This window comes from Macrobrachium nipponense, chromosome 31 (genome assembly GCF_015104395.2).
Source record: "Macrobrachium nipponense isolate FS-2020 chromosome 31, ASM1510439v2, whole genome shotgun sequence".
NCBI lineage: Eukaryota > Metazoa > Arthropoda > Malacostraca > Decapoda > Palaemonidae > Macrobrachium > Macrobrachium nipponense.
In genome coordinates, this window is record NC_061093.1 from 23404965 (window position 1) to 23418989 (window position 14025).

The 14025-nt window shown below is 37.0% G+C and overlaps 1 long non-coding RNA gene across 1 annotated transcript; it reads left to right on the top strand.

Annotated features, from left to right (window-relative positions):
- The first annotated feature begins 2962 nt into the window (after positions 1 to 2962).
- LOC135206486 (uncharacterized) lies at positions 2963 to 12270 on the top strand. Its single transcript, XR_010312752.1, has 3 exons — positions 2963 to 3036; positions 7474 to 7641; positions 12140 to 12270. It is a non-coding gene; the product is annotated as an uncharacterized LOC135206486 (long non-coding RNA).
- Positions 12271 to 14025: the final 1755 nt, after the last annotated feature.

Genomic DNA, 14025 nt, shown 5'->3' on the forward strand with positions numbered 1-14025 from the left:
AAAATAAAATTGTTTTAGAAAATTGTCATTACTCTCCTGCATTCAGAAATTTTAGGGACTGTACCATGGTTGTTCCTCCTGTTAGTTTGATTAAAGTCTTATAATATTCCTTTCACAATGAAAGAATTAGATCATGCAATCTCATTATCTTCCCCAACATTTCCTGAGGAAGCTGATTTTCTGTACACAATGATTTTTATCTGCCTAGAAGTACAAAATTTCTTTTGACATTTTAAAACAGTTTTTGGCTTTCAGGAACTTCACCAGTGTCTGGAATATATCTATTATTATTGTACCCATTTTGAAAAATTTTAAAAATTCCTTCCAAAGAACTATAGGCCAATTGCTCTAACTAGGTGTTAGCAAGATATAGGAGAGGATGGTTAATGCTAGACTTATGTGGTATTAGATTCAAAGAATCTTTGATCTAATAGGCAGATTGGCTTTAGGAAAAATAGATTTACTTCTGTCTTTGATGTTCCTTACTCGGGAGATACAGAATGCTTTTGCCATGCAAAACCAGACTATTGGCAGTGTTCTTTGACCTAGAAGATGCCTACCAAGAAAATGTCTTAAGACACTACCTGGCGAGGGGGTATCCTTATGCAACTTGACTGGGGTATTGTGGGTAATTTATTCTATTGTCTTGAAGATTTTTTGTCAGAACATTACCTGTAAGTAAGAGTGGGCTCTTCAAATTTCTTCTGCTTACCCTCAAGAAGGGGAATAACCTCAGGGAGCTAGTCAACAAACCAACTCGTGTAAGCTGTCAACGGGTCTACTAGTAGTAGTTCCTATCGGGTGCTTGTGGTCTCGCGTTTGCTGTGATTATGCAATAATCTGTAGGAGGTCTACAGCTGTCGAAGCTTGTCACAAGATCCAGACTGCTATTAATGCTGCAACATTATGGGCCAGTGCTAAAGGGTTCAAATTTTCACCAGTAAAAAACTAAGCTACAAGGTTGATTTAAGAAGAGTGGAAGAGATTCCTAAGTTTTTAAATGGTTCCATTTTACCTTCTGAAGATAGCATTAACTATCTAGGAGTTACATTTTGATTAAAAATTAACTTAACATGTTTATGACGTTGTGTAACATGAAGCTGAGTCTTGATATTCTTAGTTATCAAATTTTAATTGGGGCCAGATCAAATCACCCTTTTGAGGATGTACCAGGTTGTATGCTTAAGCATAATTATGGTTGTCAAGTTTATGGTTGTGCGTGCAAGACGACACTGCAGAAATTAAATGTTGTCCATAATATGGCTTCACGTATTTGTACGGGAGCCTATAGAACTTCACCAGGAAAGTCTTATGTAGAGTCTAGTTTCCCCCACTATTTATTCGTAGGGAGAAATTAGGCTTGAGATTCATATGAAGAGTACTTACATCAAAGCTGAACCCCAACTATAGTACAATAAAGAACCAACTGATAGAGCCCCAAATAGACCTAGACTGCCAAAGCTGCTTGAAGTTAGAACTATCAAGCTCTGCCAGGGAGCTGGGATTACTACCTCCTACAGTAGCTGAAATTTTGCCCTTCAAGTTTCCTCCTTGGAATAGACCATGCTTGGAGATCTGCCCAATTAGGGACAGCAGGAGCAACAGTTCTGGTGATCAGTTGAGGGCAAGTTTTCTTGGATCATGCTTCTGAACATGGTGATTCTTTATCATGTATACCCTCGAAGGGTTTTCCGATGGTGTTGGTTGCTCTGTAGTGAAAACGAATGTATAAATAAATAAAAAGAAGCTTCCATCTAATTCCTCTGTTTTTAAAGCTGAACTGCTGGCAGTTCAGACTGCTCTTAAATATATTTTTTATAGTTCTTGTACTAACAAGTTTTTTACCATTTTTACAGACTTGGTTTTTATCCTCTTAAAAGCCTGGTCTCTTGCCACCCTTTAGTGCAAGAAGTAATATGTTTGGGTTTTTATCTTTAATTAATAGTTTTTCTGTTAGGTTTTTGTTGGGCTCCCGTCCATGTTTGAATTGTTGGGAATGATGCCGATGCCGACGTTGCCGCTAAGGCTACAACTAGACTTTGGGCACATTTCCAACATGGGCGTCCCTGTTTCTGATTTTAAAAGTACCATTCGATTTTATTGCAGACCAGTGGCAGGCCCACTGGTCTACTCAAGATAATTTAAAAGTTTATTAGGCCTACTGTTCATCCTTGGCCTCATAGCTGGATGGATAGAAGGTCTGAGATAGTTTTAGCTAGATTGCATATTGGCCACACTAAATATACTCGTGGGTATCCAATGATGAGTGGAGTGGATAGGTAGGTTCCTCGCTGTTCCACATGGCATGTGGATTTGACTGTGGTGTATATTTTGGTGGGGTGTTCCTTCATTTTGCAAAAACTAACTTAGAGCTTGTTTGCTGGCAAATGAGATTTGCCAATATTTTAGGTGAAGGTGCTCAGGCAGAGAATTTTTTTTTTTTTAAACTCTCTTAATTGTGATAGGTTTTCTTTTGTTTGACTTATATGAATGAACTAAATGGCCGCCCGGCTCTGGCGCTTGGCTATGTACCAAAAGTTTTATAATCTAATTTAATCCCAAATAGGGACGAGCTTGTAGAGACTGAAATGCTGAAAGGATTTTAAATTCAGCCACTCCTTCCAAAAGTTAATCTAGGTCTTGAAAATGTATGAAGGGGTTGAATGTATCCTGTTTATCTAAATGCCTAGAGCCACTTGTAGTGGACTGGCAAAATTTGGAGGGAGATGTTTGGTGGGGAGGAATAGAGGTAACAGCATTGTGCAAATGTGGCAAATACTTCAGTTTCTTATAGTGCTTTGGCATGTAATTTTCATGTTGTTAAGTTATAAAGTATTATGCGTAATAATTCTAGTTTCAAATACCTTTTTCATTACAGCAATTATTTACTTTGACCAACTCATTTAGTGCAAACTACTACTGAGCACAGTTTGATCTGTTTTTCTATGAAATTTCAGATATGGGGTTGAATTATTCGGCTGTTTCGGATCAATTTAAAACCCTAATGAAGATAAAAGAAAAAACTTCCCCTTAAAGGTAAGTTTTTAATGTCTTACAGTATTTTTAATCCCATACTGGTTAATATTCTTAACTATCTTTCCCCCTGTGTATTGTCAGAATTTGAAGTTTTGTAAGGTTGCTATAAGCTAAAAAGTGATTGTCCGGTAATTGACTTATTGTGAATTTAATTTAATGTACTAAGTTTGGTTTCAGGTGGCCATTGTTCAGACTTTAATTGATATGGTTATTTCTTGGTGTGAATGTTGGACTGATGCAGTAGGCAGTTGCTACATGTATAGTATTCTTAGTTTCCCACAGGTCTTTCTACATTAAGGGTTAGTCACCTGATGTGCTTTCTCCACTGCCTTCTATCAAAGGAATAGCCTCTTCCAAACATCCACTCCATATATTCCGTCACTTTATCTCCTTTAATTTAATTCTCTCTCAATCTTTTGATATGTTTCTCCCAAGGTTTTGTCACTCCTCCTCATCTACCTTAACACATTCCCGATACCATTGCAATCATGACTTATCACACTGTAATCTTGACTAAGCCTGCCCTCATTTCGTCATTTTCCAAACACTAGCAGCGATATTCCCATAATCCACTTAAGCATTCTCTTCTGTTCTCTCAAGCCTTCTCTATTTTGGTAGTCAATGTTTCTGCTCCATACATTAACACTGTCTTATCAATGTTAGTATTATCTTGACTTTTAGCTTGATAGGCAAATTCTTATTGAATGCCACTCCAGCTCCTCTCTCCACTTCTCCCATGCAGCTTTTATCCTACTGGCAACTTCAGCCATGCATCTTCTTGGCTTAAAGTAGAACCTAAGTATACAGTAGAGAACTGTACCTCGATCGTATTAGAACTGTAAATAAATTGGTTTCAACAGAAAATTAACAGATTTAAACTGAAAATTAAAATTCTGAGTAAATATGATTTTTTATGACAAAAGTGGTTTGGTCAGTTGCCGCTAATAAGCATTGTTCCAAAGCTCATTTTGGTGAGGAAAACTTTAAGAACCACAATTTAACTTGAGATTATTGAAGATTATAATGCAATATTATGCGAGGCATTCTGTGACAACCATAAAATGCAGCGAGATTTTTAATAAGCTAACCCTTGAAGTGTCGATAGTTGCATCAATAGTTAGCTACAGTCACAACTATTGACAAACTTACAACACTATACAAAACATTTGTAGCCTAATAATGGTAAAATCCGTAGGTTATTCAATTGAAATCGCTAGCTTGATACAACTTTTGATACTGGGGGTAAACAAAAGCAATTATTTCATGGATAATTACCATAATTAGAAGCTAGGATGAAAGTTTTCTCACTTTGTTACAAGAGTAGGATCTCTCCGTAATTAAGGGTAGAGAGGGAATAGTCACTTTAAATGCCGATGGAACTTAATTTAGGCGAAAGAGCTTGGGTTTAAGAATTGCTGCTACTTCATTTATGAACATAGTATGTTACATGTGTGTTTTCAGTTTCAGACAGTGCTTTTGCCTCCCAAATCATTTTGCAGTCTGCTCATTATTTATTCCCAGATGTACATGACTTACGAAAGTTACGATGCTCATAAATTCGTAGTTCCCAGCCGTGCTGGACTTTGAGCCTTGTGTACTAAGGGGCAGTGTTTTTCTTGGTAGCATTTTATAATAGTTACGTAAAGGTTTTTGCGATATTAATAGCTCCCAGTTCTCTTAAATATCTGGATACGTTCCAATTTTCAGGAATACGTTTATAAAGATCTACTTCCAATGGGTATAACTGCTGATGTCACATTATAAAGCACAAGCGCCTATGAAAACTACCCTTATTTACAAGGATATTCTATGAAATTTAATGGAACGCATACTGAAAGATTTGTTTTGTAGATAGTATTCTAGTAGACTCGGATGGTTTCTGTTTACGGCTGCTCACAGTTACTAACTAGTGACTTACCATAAACTTCAGAAAATCCTCTAAGTTAAGACCTAATTTGCCTTACTTTAATATTTTTGTTAATTTTCTCTTAAGAATTTGACTTGAAATTTTTTATTAGCAATAATTATGCCTACCCCTTACTGTACATACTAGATACCTAGCCTAGCATATGGTGCTCGATCAACCATCGTATTATGACCAAATTGGGCGTAAGTAGGTTAGTTATTTTACTACAGTATTTTTACAAATGAAAGTGCATTGAATGGTATGTTATTTAACAACTTATTTAATTGTAATGTGTATTTATGGAAATTTTATGTATAAAAAGGAGAGGTTAGGGTAGTAAAAAAGACAACGTTACGGTAATAACTGTAAGAACTGATTAATCCATTTTCAGTTTTTTTAAGGGAAAAAATCATACAGATCTCTACAATCTTGTCTCGTCGCTGCTTCTGGAACTAATTAACAAAGATGTCTGGGGCTCTACTGTATAACCTCCTTATAACCTTTTCTTGTACAGTGGGGCCCCCTGTATTCATACTGTTGGGCCCCCTGTATTAGTGTTTAATGGCCCCTCAGCTCCGGCGCTTGGCTATGTGCCAAAAACTTTATAATCTAATCTGTATTAAGTGTTTTCCTGGATTTCTGACCATATCTACCTGTTATTCGTAGGAAATACGTACGCATATTCAATTTTTCTGAAATATCTAAATTCCTGTTTCGTAAATGCGCTTTGTGATAAAACTATTAAAACACCAGGTATAAAAATATTCAGTGGGTTTTTCTTTTGGTTTACATACCAAATAGGCAGTTTTCAGCATTTTTAAAGGGTTCTAGCTATTTGCGGATTTTAACTTCGCATGGGGGTCTGGTACATGTTCCCTCAGATACGGGGGTACCACTGTATTACATACTATTCTCTCTTACCTAATGCGAAGCAAACCTCTTGTTTTTTTTTTCATTCATTCGCCTTTTAAGCCACCCTCTTTATAAAGACGCTTGCCACTCTCCAACCCTTCTCTGTAGGTCCTCATTTTTAGTAGTAATTGCCAGATCTGCATGCAAAAGCTCCACAGCTCTTCAATTCCTGATCTCTCTACTCCGATCACGTCCATGACTGATCTCTACTAGACACATCCATGACCAGCAGAAACAAAAAGGGGCATAATGCTGACCCCTGGTATAGTCCAACACTAACATCATAGTTTTCAGTTCCCCAACTGCTACATAAACAGTGTGTGTAAAGAATTGACAAATTAAGTCTGGTATTTCCAGATTTTAAACATTCCCTAAAAGAGCTAAATCTAAGATTTTACTAGAAGAGAATTGAGGCCTTCAAAATACAAATGGTCGTAGCAATTTTCCTAAAAATCCAAAATGCCAGAAATTGTATTTTGAAATTCACAATTTTCAGACAATGGTATCAGTCATTTAAGCTTTCATGTATTTTGTTGCATTGTGAAGTAAAAAAACCAAAAATCTTTATCTTTATGGCACTAAAAGTTCTTGTGGGGAAAAATGAAACTTAAATATATAAAGAATGAGTGGAAGGTAACTTTCTTCAGTTAGCAACACTTTAAAATTTTTTGGAAGTTTTAAGTTTCAAAGATTAAAGTATCATTACTAGTAAATTAGTTATTCTGAAAGCAGAAGGGAAGTTCTTCACGATGATAACTTTTGAAATCAAATTTGGATTTAAATTAAATTTGAATAAAATTTAACTTATTGGGAGTCTCAAACAAGTTTTGACTTTTTTAGTTTTTAGTTATATATTTCTTGGCCCAACAGATTTTTCAGAAATTTGTTTTGAATATTTGGCATTGTTTTACCTTAAAAATAGTTTCTGAGCATTTATCTTTTAAAAGTAGTGCAGTGAAGAATATTTTTGTTAATGTATATTGGTAATGGAAAAGTTTTAGTAATTTTAAAGTAATTTTTTTCTGCATTTGCAGTCCATACCATGATAATGGAAAATATTGAAGATTAATACCCTTTAACACTTGACATGCAAGAATAAGTAAAACCCTGCATTTACAGTGTTAATGTAATGTAAACATTTGCCGATTGGTTGAGCATACCCTTGTTCCACGCACTGATTGGCTGAACCACCCAGCTGGCTGATATAGACCCTTCATAATTATTTTGAGCTTGTCTGAAGTTATCATATGAAGGCACTTTCTTGGTAATTCAAAAGGCATAAAAAAAACTTTATTAATTGCGGTTTGCTTGTGCTTTTTGACCAATTTAGCATTTTGATTTTAATTTTTTACTTATACAGGCTTATACTTTAATAAACTCTTGGGCTGTTTTGGCAAGTTTTCAAAATACCTTCTGGACTGAGATACCCTTTGTATTGTGAAAGCGCCCCTGGGAATTTTGGGTTTGTGCATATTTAGATTTACAAGTACCCTCCAGACTGATAGTTTGTATTGTGAAAGCCTGTGCGTATTCTAGAATTGTGCATGGTATTAAGATTTTCCATATTGTACAATCATGAAATCTTTGAGGGAGATAAAATTATAATTTTTCAATTTTAGGTGTCAGCTTCTTTGTGGAGGGATTTAAATCCCTTGTCTTACTGGGAATGTTACTGCCAATATATCTTTGGGAAGTCAGGATATTGCAGATATAACTTCTCAAGCACAAACATTCAAGTGGGATTCTGTTGTTCCTCTTCTGAGTACAGATACATCAAAGTTACAGATGTAAGTATATTTTTGGTTTTTTATTGAAGTGCTATGGATTTTGTAGAGCTGTGTAGAGTGAGTGATACCAAACGGTAATACAGGTGTCCTGATTTAAAACGGTGAGAAGTAAAGGTATGAGGCGAACTAATGGTTCTTGCCACGCATTGACTAATTAGTTTTTAGTCTTTATGTAGTAGCTTTACTTTTTTTTAGTGAAGTTATATGGGTGTGATTGGAGATGGAAAAAGTAACTTTTGGCAGTGGTTTATAGTTTATTTTGAATGGGGTGCAGATATTTTATTTGAAGAAAAGATTAATTTCAACTAGTTTGGCAAGTACTACTGTATGAAGAAATACATACTGTAAAAAGTGTCAACAGGGCTTTAATTTTCAATAAAAATATCAAGAGTATAGAAAGCCTGTGACCACATTTCTAAACTTGCTCAACTTAACTGAATTTTTCCGACTTGACTTTTATTGTTGCTCCCTCTGTAATTTTTTGTTATTGCCTTGCTGAGGGAGTATCTTAATGAGTTAATTTCATTGTAAAATGTTTTTTGGTATTGCTAACTACAAACTGTATTTTAACATCTAGGGTACAGTTATTAAGCATACTAATTACAGGTAGTGTTAGTTACGATAATTAGTCTTGAGAAAATCCAATTTTACGAAGGGGTTAGCAAAATACTGAAACAAGAGTTTCTAGTGCATTTTCCGGTATATTTTGCATCTTCCAATCTTGGATGGTCTGGGATGCAGCTTAGATATTTCTAGAGCTTATTCTTAAACACATCTACGCTCTCATATTTCTAGAGCTTATTCTTAAACACATCTACGCTCTCATATTCCTCAGATGAGTTGGCAACGCAGAGAGAGAGAGAGAGAGAGAGAGAGCGAGAGAGATTTAGATAATAACTCTTGCTATAGATCAAAGACAGCAAGAAAACTGTTAGTAGTTCCAATAAGTTATACAAACCCTCGGTCCTTAACAATAGGAAGTAGCTAGCGGCAGCTGGAACGGTCGTAAGCTTCGAACAGGGGAGAACGGTAGGTAACTGCTTGTCCGACAGTGCGTGTACCGCGCGCCTGGGAGGTGAAGAATCACTTTTGCTTGTGGCCGCCTGTGTGGAGGACGTGTTCGTCATCGCGCTCTGCCCGCTTCCTCGTCGTATGTTTTGTTTATTGTGTTTTCCACTACTGGTTTATTTGGTTTGAAAATGAATTTGTAAGTACAGTGTTTTTCATTTAAATTAATTAAATAAAGTTAATTATGGGTCCTAGAAGTAGAAATGCAGCTATTGCCGTAGATGCGGTGGTTTCCGCTCTTTTCCTGAAGTTGATACTCAGGAATATGTTTCTCGGTGCCGAGGGCGGGCGGGAGCGCACTCTTGCCGAGTCGTTTATTTCTGGGTGAAATTGTGAAAGTGCAACTTGTAAGTACAGTACTCTTTTTCATTTATATTTTGCCCTGTGCGCTCTGGGCAGAGGGCGAGAATGCTCGCGGCAAGAGCCCTTTAATTTGTATGAAAGTGAACGCAAGAGTATTGTTCTTTTTCATTTTGCATATTTTATTATGGATCAAGTTCCGCTCTTACCCGGGAATTGATCCTTCCCCACCCCTTTTTATATGTAAAGTGAATCGCAAGTGCAGTATTGTTTCACTTTATATATTTCATTGCATCAATATTCATTATGGATTGGTTCCCGCTCATACCGGGTGAATTAATCTTTATTATTGTGCTCGGTGCAGAGGGCACGTTTGCTCTTGCGCCGTAACGTTTATTGTGTAGGTGCAGTGGATGCTGTGGCGGGGGGCGGGGGAAGCGAAGGCCTGCCAAGAAGTCCGTTGGAAGCTCTTCCGCGACTCCCTTGGTAACAGATTCTTCGTCTTCTTTCCCACAGGTCTTGGATCTCTTTCCTTGGGACCCGTGGTGGCTGCTCAACAAGTGTAGCAAACCCAGACCCTCACAGGCTGAACAGCATTGAGTCCTGGTGTGACTGTAGAATGGACGAGTGAATGAGTGTGACTGGCTCCTCTTCCCATCTTTTTCTCCCCCTCTACCTCCTGTAGTAGGGGATACGGTAGTCACCCTGCTGGATAAGGAAGAGATGCAGTGAGCTACTCACAGAGTCCCATCCTATCCCTTTCACTAGAGATGGGAGCAATTATCCACCACTTCCCCCACAAGGGGGGGGAAAGTGGAAGCCAACAAGAGACAAACCCATAACTTTGTTGCCTCTTGCAAACAGGAACAAGTTCTTGCTTGCTGGTAGGAAGAGGTACGCTTGCCTCTTAGTACTCGGTCCAGAGGTCTGACCATTGATCCTGCGGTGCACTCACCCGATCAATCGGACAGAGGGTTGGATCCCTCTCTCGCTCTTACGACCAGAGGCATTCCAAGGTTGGGCGAACACCAGTATGTTCACAGACTCGGATTCCTCCCACCAAGAAGTGAGTCTTCCTATTGTTAAAGGACCGAGGGTTTGTATAACTTATCGGAACAAATGACAATTTGTCGAAAATTACATTTTTCCTAACTATACCAAACTGAGGTCCTTACATATAGTCCTACCTCTTTCCTAACTATACAAACCTGAGGTCCTTTACATATAGTCCTACCTCATGCCACCCCTCACTCTGCGTTTTTTTGCATGGGGCCTAAAGCAAAGGTGATTCTTCACCTCCCAGGCGCGCGGCGCGCGCACTGTCGGACAATCAGTTAACTACCGTACTCCCCTTGTTCAAAGCTTACGACCGTTCCAGCTGCCACTAGCTACTTCCTATTGTTTAAAGGACCTCAGGTTTGTATAGGTTTTAGGAAAAATGCAATTTTTGACAGTCATATTTTAACAATTGTAGCGGAAGCTGTTAATGAATGTTATTGTGCATTGGTAACAGATAAAACTCCCGTAAACTTATCAGATCAAACACAACCGGAGATAAAGTTACAAGAATCTTAATCAAAACTTCAGGTCTTGAAAGAATAGTTTACTGCTATTTTCAAGCTAATAAAAGATAAATGACGGAATGATAAAGCTTGGACTACAAAGAAAGTGAAAAATAGTAAAAAGAACTCCCCTATTTTCCTTACCCAATGAACTCCCACAAAGCAATCTGTCAATGAAAAAAAAATTCCAAAGACTTAAATTGATATTTAGACTTAATGCTTGTAACGAAAAGATGACCTTGTCCATAAGTAGGGTATTTAGATTTTCTTTTATGGGTCTGGGCGCACGTCACAAGATGGATCAGTTATGAACTGCCAACCTTCATAGACTGTTTGCTGTCATCCTCTAAGAAACTATCACTATAATCATCGGCGAAGATTTGGCAGATTCTCAGACCCTGATTCTGAAACACTATCATCTGACATGATACTGAAAGAAACCTATAAAATAACTACCAAAATGTTAAGGTTTAGAATTCAAATGTACATGGTTTACAGACAAAATAGTGATCTTCCTTCTCGGATAATTAGCTTTGAGGTTGCACTGGCATGTGTTGGCCAGTACCCCTCCTAATATCCCATATGAAAATGACTTCATGACGACCATCAAACACTCATTGGATAGAATGAATAGTGGGTGGAGCTTCAGCACCTCCCTCCTACACAATACTGTCTGGAACCCGTCCCAAGCTGAAGAAAACTGCGTTAATTTTTCGAGGAGAGATGAAAGACTTATAAGCGTACATCGATGTCTTTTATTACTGGACCGTAAAGATGTACATGTGTACGTCCCAGTGCTGAAGGGGTTAATCTAAACCCTTATTGGACAGGTACTTGCAATGAAGTGAAAATAACTGGTTTTGAGTGGTGAACAGATTACCTCCTGGTGAGGAATTAAGATTACTTTTCATAGATTTGAAGAATTGGACAGGAAAGAAGTTCCAATATTTTCAGTTTTTGTTATATTGTGTGAGCTGTGATTCTAGTTTTACAAAGTAGAATAGAATTATTAGAAAATTTGTAACTTGGTCAAATTTAATATGCCTCGTAAAAGAAGTTATAAATAAGTCCTCACTTCTCATGAAGGTAGGGAGAATTTTAAGTTTTCTTACACAATGTATTTGCATGTCTTCCTCTTTTCCATTGATGTGCTTCATAATTTGTCTGACCTCTTAAGAATCTGTGGTCTGAGATGTTGCATATTGTTTTAGCCCAGCTCTTGAGGGTTAAGATTCCAGAACACCCAGAGTACTGTATAGCTAATGAGGTTTTGAAAGGTTTATGAACTAAAGAGTTAGCTCAAGAGTTAATTTGTAACTTTAAAAAATTCTTGATTCTCTAGTATTGAAAGATTTCAATTTAATATTATAGGGATGATGAAAGTTATGGTATGATTTTGGAATTAAGGTATATTCTTAAATCTTTTGCTAGGTCGTGTTCTCGCCAAAAGTTTTTCTTTCCTTGTTGCACAAATTAAAAACTCGTATTAAGAGTTTTTTGCCAGGTTCCCCCCCCCCCCATAATGCACAAATTTATATATATTTTTTTTTTTTTTTTTTTTTTTTCAGTTCTGCCTTGAATGCTGGGAACTGAGACTACAGATAAGTAATGTAACATCAAACATATTATTTGATAAGAAAATATTGAAAAATAGAAATCGATCCCCGTCCAACTTTCATCAAGTAGCCTTCAGAAGGACAGATCCAATATCAATAGAGATGGCTCAGTTAGGTGTTGCAGTTTGGTGAGGCTACTTTCTAAATTCATATCCAGGTAATACTTCATATATTTTTGAGATTTTTTTATATTGATAGTTGTTGCAGTAGTATAGGGAATATAATTTTTTTATTCTTTTAGTTTGAATCTCCCTGGCTCGGCTGCTGCTGCTTTGACGTTACTGGGAGATTCTGTTGGTTGTGAAGGGAGGTTTGGTAACTTCTTGAGACAGAATTAGAACCACCTTGTAATGCTGCTCATCCCTACAGAACATTAAGATGGCACATGTAATAAAACCTTTGACAACAATCTCTGGGGAGCAGGTTTTTACTAAGTTTAGACGTATTTTGCCACTGATTATGCTGATGGTAAGTAATTTTTCCCTTTGGTAAATGTTAATGTTTTAGTTAATTACCATATTAAAAAATTCAAGATTGCAGCATAGTGTTTTGAGGTGTAAATGTTTGATGTTCTTTGTAGGCCCCTTCACGTAGCATTTTTCCCATCTCGAATGTATCTTTCCAACAATTTCATCAAATTTTAGTTATTTTCGGGTATTAAGTTTACCCTAAATGGAAAAGATCTTTGTGCAGCTGCTCCAAATCATGAAGTGAATGGAAATGGTTTTTTGAAAGTGGTAGTATGTACTAGTGAACTTAGTATTTTTGGGTTCAACAGACTTTATATAGACAATCTTAGTGTCTGGCACCATGCGTACAGACACTGTAATGCCATGTGGAGAAGCTTAATTGTCAATTATTTTTAGATTTTGAAATTTAATGTTCCTACAAGATTTGGAGTTTTTAAGAATTGGTGATTAGTTGGTTTGTAAGGAGAGACTAATCTTTTATTGTGCTATTCTAAGTTTCAGTTTGGGAATTTCAGTTTGTGTACCATAGCATTTACTACCTTGGAACAATTTAGTAGCCTAGGGTTAAAACATGTATGGTAAAACACTTGGCAAATAAGTTAAGTGAAGTGGGAAGGCATTGATTGTTCAGGCTGTCTTCAATTATGTTAAGGGGGCCGGCCGGAACCCCTATATATGGAGGTATAGGACGAAAAATGCAAATTCATGAAAAAATTCATGGAGCTTCATATGGCAATTGAGAATAAGTATACGAAATATTTCGTCAAAATTCCTCTTGCTTTCGTAGTTACAGGGTAATTAGTTAACGTAACTCATAAGCCTAAAACATTGATCCGTACAAGAAATGAAATACGTATTTCCTCTATTATCGTAAATTTTGTTAATTATTGTCAAAGAAATTGGGAGAAATGGCATCTGTAGACATTCCCCGAGTCAAGAAGGAAGGACCAGGCTCAGCTACAAAGTCCAGTCCTGATTTAGTGCGATCACAGACTTAGAGTAGTCTACACGTTCCATTTTCACCTCTAACATACGCCTGCTTTTTTTTACGTATGATTATGTATGTTTCGGCAAGATTTTTTCATCATGCCAAAGAGGAAAATACAAGGAAAAACCTCTCGCTAACATACAGAAGAAGAAAAATTCGCTGTAATAAGCCAAGTTAGTGAAGGGGGGGGGAGGGGGGAGAAGAATTGCGTAGGAAGGAGTGCCCATCTTGCCTCAAGCAGTGCCCCAGGCTGTGATATATGAGCAAAGGGTTCATCACATTTATGATTAAAATTATGATAAATAAAATAGTTTTGGTTTATTAATACACACAAGATACATTCATAATAATCATTATTTTATTACATTGTCTTTATAGAA